The sequence below is a fragment of the Echinops telfairi genome, unplaced genomic scaffold (assembly GCF_000313985.2).
Source record: "Echinops telfairi isolate 266 unplaced genomic scaffold, ASM31398v2 ScPeMD7_3533;HRSCAF=4204_0, whole genome shotgun sequence".
NCBI lineage: Eukaryota > Metazoa > Chordata > Mammalia > Afrosoricida > Tenrecidae > Echinops > Echinops telfairi.
In genome coordinates, this window is record NW_022107431.1 from 76,829,282 (window position 1) to 76,839,999 (window position 10,718).

The window sequence follows — 10,718 nt, forward strand, 5'->3', positions numbered from 1 at the left end:
TAAGATAGAATTGGGGTCATGATAGTGGTGGGGTAAGCATTAAATAACTAAAAGAAAGTTGTATGTTTCATCGTTGCTATACTGCACCCTGACTGGCTCATCTCCTCCTCCTCCTGCGACCCTTCTGTAAGGGGATGTCCAGTTGCCTACAGATGGGCTTTGGGTCTCCACTCCACAGTCCCCCTCATTCACATTGATATGTTTTTTGTTCTTTGATGCCTGATACCTGATCCTATCGACATCTCATGATCACACAGGCTGGTGTTGCTTCTTCCATGTGGGCTTTATTGCTTCTTAGCTAGATGGCTTCTTGTTTATCTTCAAGTCTTTAAGACCTCAGATGCTATATCTTTTGATAGTCTGGCACCATCAGCTTTCTTCACCTCATTTGCTTATGCACCCCGCTATGTCTTCAGCGATCCTGTTGGGAAGGTGAGCATCATGAAATCCCAGTTTAATAAAGTGTTCTTGTATTGAGGTAGTACTTGAGTAGAGGCCCAATGTCCACCTGCTACCTTAGTATTAAACCTATAAATATATGCACATAGATCTATTTCCCCATCGTCATATATCAATATATTTACATATGGACACGCCTGTATTTAGACCTCTATAAATGGCCCTTGCCTCCTAGTTCTTTCCTCTATTTAAAAAGGAAGGATTTCTAAGGAGAAAGAAAAAGTAAAACTCCAGATACATCAAAACAAAAATCAGCACAAAACAAACATCAATACAACCCATCAATCAATCGACATGTTAATGACTCAGGAACAGACATCTCTGTGTTTTCCCTCTCTGGTTTCTCTTCGCCCATCTCATTACACTTTGCTCTGTCTTCTTGAGCTGTCCCATGAAATCCTGTTCAGCTCTTTATTTCATCTTTTCTTCCAGCTCTTTAGCGTCTTTGCATTCAAGAAAAAGCTTCAGACTCTCTTCTGACATCCATTTTGGTCTTTTCTTTCTTTCCAGTCTTTTTCATGACCTTTTGCTTTCTCCGTATGATTGGTGTCAGCTCAACTCGGCTGGTCTTCGGTCCTTAGCGATCAGAGCATCGAATCTATTCTTGAGATGATCTCTAAATTCAGGTGGGATATACTCAAGGTCATATTTTTCCTCTCAGGGACTTGTTTTCATTTTCCTCAGCTCCAATCTGAACTTGCATGTGAGCAACAGATGTTCTGTTCCACAGTCAGCTCCTGGCCTTGATCTGGCGGATGATACTGGGCTTCCCCATCATCTCTTTTCACAGATGTAGTCAATTTGATTCCTGTGCGTGCCGCCTAGGGAGGTTCATGTGTATAGTCACAGTCTGTTTTAAAAGTGTATTTACAATGAATAACTTGTTGGTGTTGCAAAATGGCATCATAGGACCTCCAGTGTTATTTCTATCATCGAGGCCATAGTTTCCAATGACCAGTCCTTTCTCTGGTTCAACCTTTCGCATTCCAACCACCATAAATTGTTGATGGAAGATAATGTAGCTCTGGAAATGTTCTTTTTGACCATGTAATTTTTCAGAAGTTGTCTGCCTCTGTCCTCATCTTAGTCTGTCTTACTCTAGAAGCTCTACTGAAACCTGTCCACCATGAGTTCCCTGCTCAGTATCTAAGACACTGCTAGCATTGCTTCCAGCATCACAGCAATACATACACCTCCCCAATACACCAGCTCAACAGAAGAGTGATGTACAAAATCATAGAAATTCTTGTTAAACAAAAATAAAATCAAAATGTAAAGTGATCAGTCATCAACATACCCTCCCTCCAGGCCTATAGACTTACGAAGGCAGTGCTTTCATCTCAGGAAGCTTCCCCCATAGAACTCCACACTCTTCCATTGACCGTGTCAAGACTACAGTGGTGGCACCCATGAAGGATTAAAATTTAGTCCTTTTAAATGTTGAGTTTGGGGAACTGTTTGTTTGAAGGGACAAAGTCAATGATGGAGGGTAGACAGCTTCCCAACAAAATTCTAAGATGGGCCCTTCTATCTTCAGAGAATGAGCAAGGGCCTTATTGTGATGAAGAGGGAAAAAAATAATCTTGGTGCAACTTTCCTGGGCTTTGTCTCACAATGTAGTTTTCAATTTTCTTAAGTCATCTTCCTAATCAGATCCCATGATCAACCTGTGGCCTTTGAGAAAAATCTTATCAAGATTACTCTGTTGGGAGCCCAAAAAACAGTCACCATAACCTCTCTGCCTTGAACCATCTTTGAGGTCATTCTAACCTTCTGTAAAACATTTTACTCATCTGAAACTTGATGTCTGTGTGGGACAGCATTATTATCAACTTTTGGCAAAACTTTAATGAGTGGGACAGATGTCCACTTGAGTTTTGTTAAAACTTTGATCTTACCCGACTTCAAAATCATTATTAATGGCACAAAAAGTATCCCTATTCTGAAGGCACCCTAACAAGACCATGACAAGTGTATTACAGAGAGAACCTGTCTGCAGCCGTCCACTGACCACAGAGATGTGTTTAAATAGCTTTGATTGGAATCAACTGGTGGACTGATGAATTGGAATCCTCGTAGCAATACTTTTGACATGCCCTTATATGTTCCTATGGATAACAAACAGTTACAGAAGCATCTTAGACATATCCAAACACTGTATGGGACTGAGTCACTGGATTTGAAGGACCCTAGTCACTTTCAATGGAGCCCTGGGAGCACAGAGGTTATACATGGGGTTGCGATCCCCAAGGTCAGCTGTTTGAAACCACCAGCTGCTCTATGGGAGAGAGCTAGACCTTTTTATTCCCATCACGACAGTCTCAGAAACTCCCCAGGCAGTCTGACGCTGGCCTATAGGTTCTCTATGAGTCGGCATTGACTGGATGGCAGTGAGTTTGAATCTCTTTCAGAGACATCTAGTTGGCATAAAATAGTCTATAAGGAGAATGTTCTACATCCTAGTTTTAATAAATAGCATATAGAGTCTTAAGAGCTTGTGAGAAATCACCAAGGAAACAAATATTGGTCTCTTGCCTTCTGGAGTGAAGGAGAGTGAGAGAAATCAAAGGTTTGAAAGCAAAGAATCCACAGGACGAATGGCCCACTCAAGCCATAGCCTGAGGCCAGAAGAAGTAGATGATGCCCACCTCCCACCACTAACCTTTCTGACCAGAGACACAGTAGAAGGGCCCAGTTAGAAATGGAGAAAACAGGTAGAACAAAACTCAAATTGATTTAAACCATTTTTGAAAAACAGACTCAACTGAACGGATAGAGACTGGAGGCACCTAAAACTGTCACTCTGACGCCCTTTTACCGGGAACTGTAACCATTCCCGGAGGTTACCTTTCAGTCAAATAATAGACGGGCTTATAAAACAAGCAACAAGAGCACCAGAAACGTATTTCTTCCACCGGCCAACTATGTGACCAGCATTTGCCCCAAAGCAAAGCTGAGACGGCAAGGAAACTGACACTCAGACGTGGAGAAACCTGGAAGCGCTGACACTCAACAATTTGTGCAGAAATTGTTGGGTAAGAAACTAATTTGCTGTGTAAATGTTTACCTAAAGCACCAAAAATACTTTGGCTTTTTTTTTTAATTAAATAAAGATAAATGAGAGCTCTAATCTAGAACTCCTTGGGTAACACTCGTTGGTGAATGAAACCCATAATGATGGAAGACTGTCATTTTTTGATCTCCCTGTTTATCAACCAACAGTCAAATCTCAAATTTGTACTTCTAGGTGAAAGAGAATAAGCACAGGTATGGACTCAAATTATCAAGAGCACGCTCTAAACAACTTGATAAAAACCACACCAAACGAGGTAGTGTGCATGAACACATGTCCCAATTGCTGGGAGAAGGTACGTCCGGGAGACCATGCCTCCAAATCAAAGTCAAGATCGCAAGAAGAAGCTTCCAGAACCACTTGCAATATCTGACTTCCCAAGAACAACAACACCAAAAAGCTAGCTTTGCGTCTCTGTGATTATTAATGCTTTGGAAAACACATCTGAAAAGAGCTGTATTTAAATCAGGCCCTCGGCAGGTTGGCTGTGTTTGTGGAAGCTTCGCACAGCCTGCAGATGTCTGTCTGAGCTGCCACATGGCAGGAACTGGCCCTGGGAGTCCCAGGAGCCCAGCACAGGACCCAAAACTTCTTATGTTGGTGCCGGTTCCAAAACTCCACATCCCTTTCCAGTTCATTACAAACGCCTATTGTTTGCCATATTTATCTGCCATCACTGCTGTTTGTTAGCAAATGGAATGAGAACGGCCAGGACTAAATTTCAGCCTGCCCCCGAACAGTGCAGCGGCGCTACAGGAATTGCGTGACAGATGGTCTTTGAATGATATACAGAACCTCTGCCCTTGGGCCCGCTTTGGAGGAGCTGTTTTGGATTGTTGCTCGTAAAAGTGGGAGGTTGTTGTGTGATATGTGATTATTCCATAATAATTTTAATTATTTTGCCTGTTTTCAAACAATAGTCTCAGCCTTTTTTAATTTCTACACTCACTGAGTTGTGACACGAGCATTCTTTTCTCTGTGTTAGAAGGGATTAAAATCAAGCCCTGTATCCCTGCACATTTTTTTCAAATAATCCATTTTAAATAAATTACCTCGGTCTGGAAAACCACGTTACGTGGCATCCTCCTGGCGTACACACACTAGCAATGAAGGGGGAAAGTAGTCCTTCTTGCGGTGTCTGGTGTGAGATGGTTGCTGTAACAAGTTTCAGAGTAAGCCTGCTCTTCCCCTCTTCTGAGCCAGGCTCTGGAAGGGAGCTTCATTTGCATGCAGGGGCTGAGGGATCCCAGTGGATCTGCTCAAAGGTACACTCCCAGGCAGGCAGACCCGAATCCGATAACCTGCATGTAAATGAGGCTCTCGAAGTGGGGTACAGGCTTCAGGGGAGACATGGAAAATATGCCAGCTCTGTCTCATCCAAATCCAAGAGAAACTTCTGAATGATTTTGTAAAGCAGAAGAGCCCGGGAGAAGCAGATGCTAAACTTTCTAGGCATCTGACAGCATTTCTCTCTACCGGACGGCTTGGGTAGTGAAGCACAGGTCTCAGATTCAGGGCTTTTGGTGGCCCAGCCCAGGGGGCCAGTGGCCTCCAGCTCCCACTGAGCAGAGAGAACTCCCCTTTGGTAAATGCCAAGGCGAACAGGATCTGTATAAAAATAGCAAATCTACAGTGAACCTGAAGCCCAGGGGAATCTGGGAGCAAGTTAATAATATTCCTAAAATGGCCTTTTTTACCAAACATAAGAACGTGTGGCTTTGCCTGGAGTTTGAAACTCGTGAACTTCTGCCCCGCAGCTGAATTCCGGATAGTTTGACAGCCGAGCTTCCCATCAAACTTGGGGCCTTTTCCAAACGGACTGGTCTGGCTCTTTGGTCATAAAACATGAATTCTCTTTTCTCCATGGTCTCCCATTAAGTGATAGCCGCTAAAACCCAGCTCACTTCCTTGTAGTCCATTCCTGCTCCGAGCACCTCCGAGCTGGGGCAGAACTGCCCCCTGGGCCTCCACGGCCACTTCGGCCACATCTTTCTCCTGTTGGGAAACTGGTGGCTTCAAGCCACTGACCTTTTTGAGTTCTCAGCCGAGTGCTTAACCACTGTGCTACCAGGGTTTCTTAACCAATCGATACCACGAACGGTGCTCCCCATGAGAGGAGTTACTGAAAAGGAGGGGAAAGAAATAAAACTCTGATCCTGTGATTTGATAGCGAAATCCCCCGTGGAGTCTTAAGTGCCTCCCAACCGCTGTGGTTTTAATCCAATAACAGCAGCTTCTCGAACAGAGAGAAACCCAACTCACACAGCAGTTAATACTCAAATAAAATTCAGATAACTCCCACTGTGTTGACAAAAAGGATTGGGGAAACGTCCTCTGCTCCTTCCCGAGGAAGACGTGCCTTTGGTGAGATCCAGCCAGTCTGCCCTCCCCGAGAAGTGCCAGGCCAGCGCCCCTCAGCAAGCGCTTGTGTGCAGAGCTTGCTAGTTATGCCGAGCGAGGATCGCCGAGAAAACACAGCAAGTAAGGCTTAGCAGCTCGAGCAGCCACGACCACCTGTCTTTCAGGAAGACATCTCCAGCTCACTGCACGGTGGTTGCGGAAGTGAGAATCCCATCACTGAAATGCTTCATCAACATGTAGGATTGCAAGTAACAATCCCGCCCGTGTTAGCTATCTTAACTGACCAGATTAGCTTTCCTAACTGATGTGCAACTGGGTTCTCAACCTGCCTGCAATAGTAAACCGCTCACTCTGGTACTTGGTTGTTCACGGACTGCCAGAAGAACTAGCCAATCTGGGTCAGAAGTACAACCAGCACACTCCTTGGAAGCAAACATGGTGAGGCATTGTCTCCTCTTGTTTGGGCCAGTTCCTGGAGTGGAACATCCAGCTTGATAAAGTTGAGGATCGACGCAAAAAGGAAGACCCTCGACAAGACGGATTGACACAGTGGCTGCAGCCATGAGCTGAGACCCAGGGACAATGGTGAGGTGGTGCGGGTGCGGGCAGTATTTGGTTCCGTTGTAACAGGGTTACCGTGAATTGAAACCTACTTGATGGCACCTAACAGCAGCATCTTACAGTCAAGTACCACGTTTCCAAATAGGCCAGACCTGACACAGGCCATTTATATGCCTTATCTCCAACACTTACAACACTTAGGTATTGGTTGTCCTCATTATACAATTCAAACAGAGAAAATAAGCCTTATAATGATTCAATGACCTGAGAAGGGTCTCACATACAATAAATAGCAGAGTCAGAATTTGAACCCAAATTTGTTCAGTGCCACTTTTACAGATGTGAAGGGAAGGGACACACATTCATATAAAAGATAAAGCCACTGCCATCAATTCTGACTCAGAGTGACTGTATAGGATAGAACAGAACTGCTCCTTAGGGTTTCTGAGACTGTAAGACTTTACAGGAGCCAACAATTTCATTGTTTACCTATGGAGCAGCTGGTGGCTTTGAACCACCAACCCTGCAGTCCGTAGCCCACAGTGCCATGCAGCCTAGTGGAACTGAATATAAAAAAAGTACATTTCAGCATATTATGAGTTGATTTGTTTGCTTATTTTGAGGCAGGAAACTATATTTTCAGAACAAGACATGTTGTGAATTCTTCACAAATACCAATTAATGGAAATATTCCTTTATAGATATATAGTTGACAAGTAATTGTTAGCCATAATCATGAGACCTTATTTACTATCTCTTCTTGGTCACATCACATGACTGGGTCTAAATTCTACTGAATTTTAAAAATTCTTCCTGGTTTAACAAAAAAATTTCAGCCAGACCAAGTTCACATAGATGAATTCCAGGTAAAAAGAATTATCAGCACCTACTCCTGTAATGAATTCAACAAGTACTAATAAGTACTTTGTCCACAAGGTATACCCATACTCAAATCTTCTGACAAAGTAATATGGCAAAAGCAAGTAAAATAAAAATAACTTCTTAAGCTCAATGAGGTATGATAACCCAACTGAGAAAAAGATACTTTACACATTGACTAAACAAGAGGATGAAAGGGTGGTTATTCTACGTTCAAATACCCAACTTCATCTTGTGTTTTGTCAATGAATTTTCTCGTGTCGTTGTATCTAATACATAGGATTTAGAAAGTAATGCATTTTCACATCAACACACGAAAGAAAACACAACTATTTTCTTCAAGATAATCACTGGAAGATTCTATCCATGATCTAAAAATAAACTGCGTGGGTCAACAGTAACAAAAGTATCTTCGATATTTGGTCATTTCAAAATGAATAGCTATATTCTTCGCCACATTTCCTGAGAGGATTTTTTTTGTTGGTTTGGTTTGGTTTATTAACATTCACAGTCAAAATGTGACATTCTGTCAGGACCCTGGACAGCTCCATGGACAGGAAACTTCACAGTTAAGAGGTTGCGCAAAGGGCTTTTATTCTGATCCACAAGTGAATTCCACTCAAGCATAAAGGAAAAATAAAAATAAATAGGAATTAGAGGGCAACTCAGAGAGGCATTCCAGTGGAACAGAAAATACCACCATTAAGTCCTAAATGCAATTTACAAATACTGCATTTAAATGTTCTAATTGTTGTTCCTAAAAATGAGGCTAATGGAATTACACTGGAACCAGCCCTTTAATCATACACAATTTTGCTGACCAGTGTCTCTGTGCAGCCAGTCCTGAGATCCTGCTCCCATTTGTCACCTTGCCAAACCTTGAATCCAATAAGGAAAGGCTTTTCGTTCCTCTTCACGTTCCTCCCCTGGGTGGGGAATAGAAGAAGGCAGTGGCAATTCGAAGCACTCCATGTTTCATGGTCAAATTGGCAGATCAATGTGATATCGCTTCTAGAGACGCACAAAGCAGAGGGGGGCCCTGGAAATGATCGGAGCCAGTCCTTCCCGAATCAAATCATTGTCAAATTAAGGAACGTTCTGAGAAATCAGAGTCTACTCGCCACATGGCTCAGCCTTTTTGGTTCCCGGGGCCTGCAGGGAGAAGAGGTGACGGAGTCTCCCAGTGAGCTGCTGGACAGATGACCGCGGGTGTCTCTGAATCAAATGAAAATGGTTATTGTATACCAGGAATCTAGGAATGGAGTTCTTGAATGACAACTGCTTGGTGTTTTTCCATTTTAATGAACCTATAACCTCCCAGAGACTTCCACCTAAGACCAACTGTCCAATCTGTTTTAATCCATCTGATTTCAAAGCAGGACTTTGAATCTGTCCATTCACTTTTCACCCTGCTGATAGCTCACATTTGGACACCAGACAGATCGGATCAGACTTTACAACTTAACAAGATTAGTCTATATATACATATGAATTGCCTGGGGATCTATGCCATTCACCTGGGGAATCTTACTAAAATGTAAATTTGGGTTCAATACATCTGTGGTAGAAATGTACATTTTTAGCAAGGGGTTGAACCATAATAAACTGATTCAATCCCTATTCCAAAGTTCTACAGAGAAGCTACTCCCATGAGGGTAAAGGTCCTTCTAAGCAATGGAAATACAAAAGGGTTTCAAAGGTTTGTGGGGAAATTTCATTTTCTTGTAATTCCACTTTTCCATGGTCTTTTTGAAGCCTCCACATACAGAGATTGGAGAGACAAATATAACCATCAATAGTTCAAAATGAGAATTAGTATGTAACAACTATGACACACACACACACACACACACACACACACACACACCACCCAGTGTTACCAGTGTGTGCACTTCACAAGAGAAGCCCCTCAGGTAAAGGTCTCACTCAGTCACGAAGACCCCAGGCAAATCTTTACTCGACACCACTGCTCTTGTGGGACCATATTCTCTCCTGCTGCTCAGCCTGAGCGCCTTCCATGGGACACGGCGCCACTCCTTTGGGAAAGGCAGGTCTTCATCAACCATCTAAAATCGTCTTGGTACCAAGGCTGGCCTGTGGTCGAGCAGGAGGATAACAGCTGGTGTGTTGCTCAGTTGGGGGTCCTAAGGAAACCTTGTCGAATTCACTGATGGCCACGCTCTGTCTTTCCTAGATCATCCTGAGAATTCAGATGCACTGGCATGAGGCCAGAGTGAGTCTGACCGGGAGAAAATTCCAAGCATCTCAAGAGGCTCCTTAATCCCCATGGAAAGGCTTTGAGCCATGCCATCCTACCAAATTGTGCAGCTGTCATCAGACATGCCTGGATCTTTAAAAAAAGGAATAAAAAAGGGTATACAGAACAGAGATGGATAAGAAGTGAATGCAAGAGAAAAAGTTGATAGGAAGTGGGGTTTGATTTCATGACTCCAAGGTTATTGGCTTGGGATGATAGATAGGCAGCGTTATTTTGACGTGTTGAGCTTGCTATATTTATAGGGCATTCTGGTGGCCCTGTGTTTCTAGAATACAGCTAGATATGAGAGTCGAATGCCGAATGGAAGCCAGGGTAAACAGGCCAACCCCTAACAGCTTGAGGGGCCAGAAAGTGAAAGTCAAGTTCCTAAGCTAAAGCAGGCTGAGACCACACAGCTACCCATTGAGGAAGATGGTTGCAGACACATGTGAGTGGATCCCACAACCACTCCCCATTTGTGTCATTGTGCCAGAGAGTTCAGCTCTGTGATCTTACTGCTTTGGGGAAGAACATTAAATCAGATCCATACTAAAGATGCAACCAAAAGGTAAGATGGGAAAGAAGGTTAAGAATGAAGCAGAGGGCCTTATTTACAATGGAAGCAGGTTCAAAGACATCCACGTTCTGTTTATTTGGAACTCATTTTGCGCTGAGAACCAAGAGAGGAACAGAAGGGACCTCTATGCAACCGACCTCTCGGCCAGCCTCACTAATGACCACAAAAGAAAAGGCTTCCTGCAAGTCTTACTCAGGACCTAGCCTTCCTCTTATTGAGCCCTGGTAGTGCGGTGGGTGATACATTGGGCTACTAACCACAAAGTCAAGAGTTCAAACCTGCAAGCTGCTCCAAGGGAGACAGACGAGGCTTTCTGCTCCCCTACAGATTTACAGAAACCCACCGGGGCTGTTCGAACTGCCCCTGCCCTACAGTGCTGATTTGAGTCCAATCTGAGCCAATGGCAACGAGTTTGAGCCTTTCTCTACAGAAATGCTAACAAGCTTATGAGGTGGTTTCTAAATGAAAAGCTCACTGGGGGCAGCACGTTAAAATCAGAGTCGCTCTTCATCTCAGAGATCCACCAGATTGTGAAAGATCCACCTCATTTT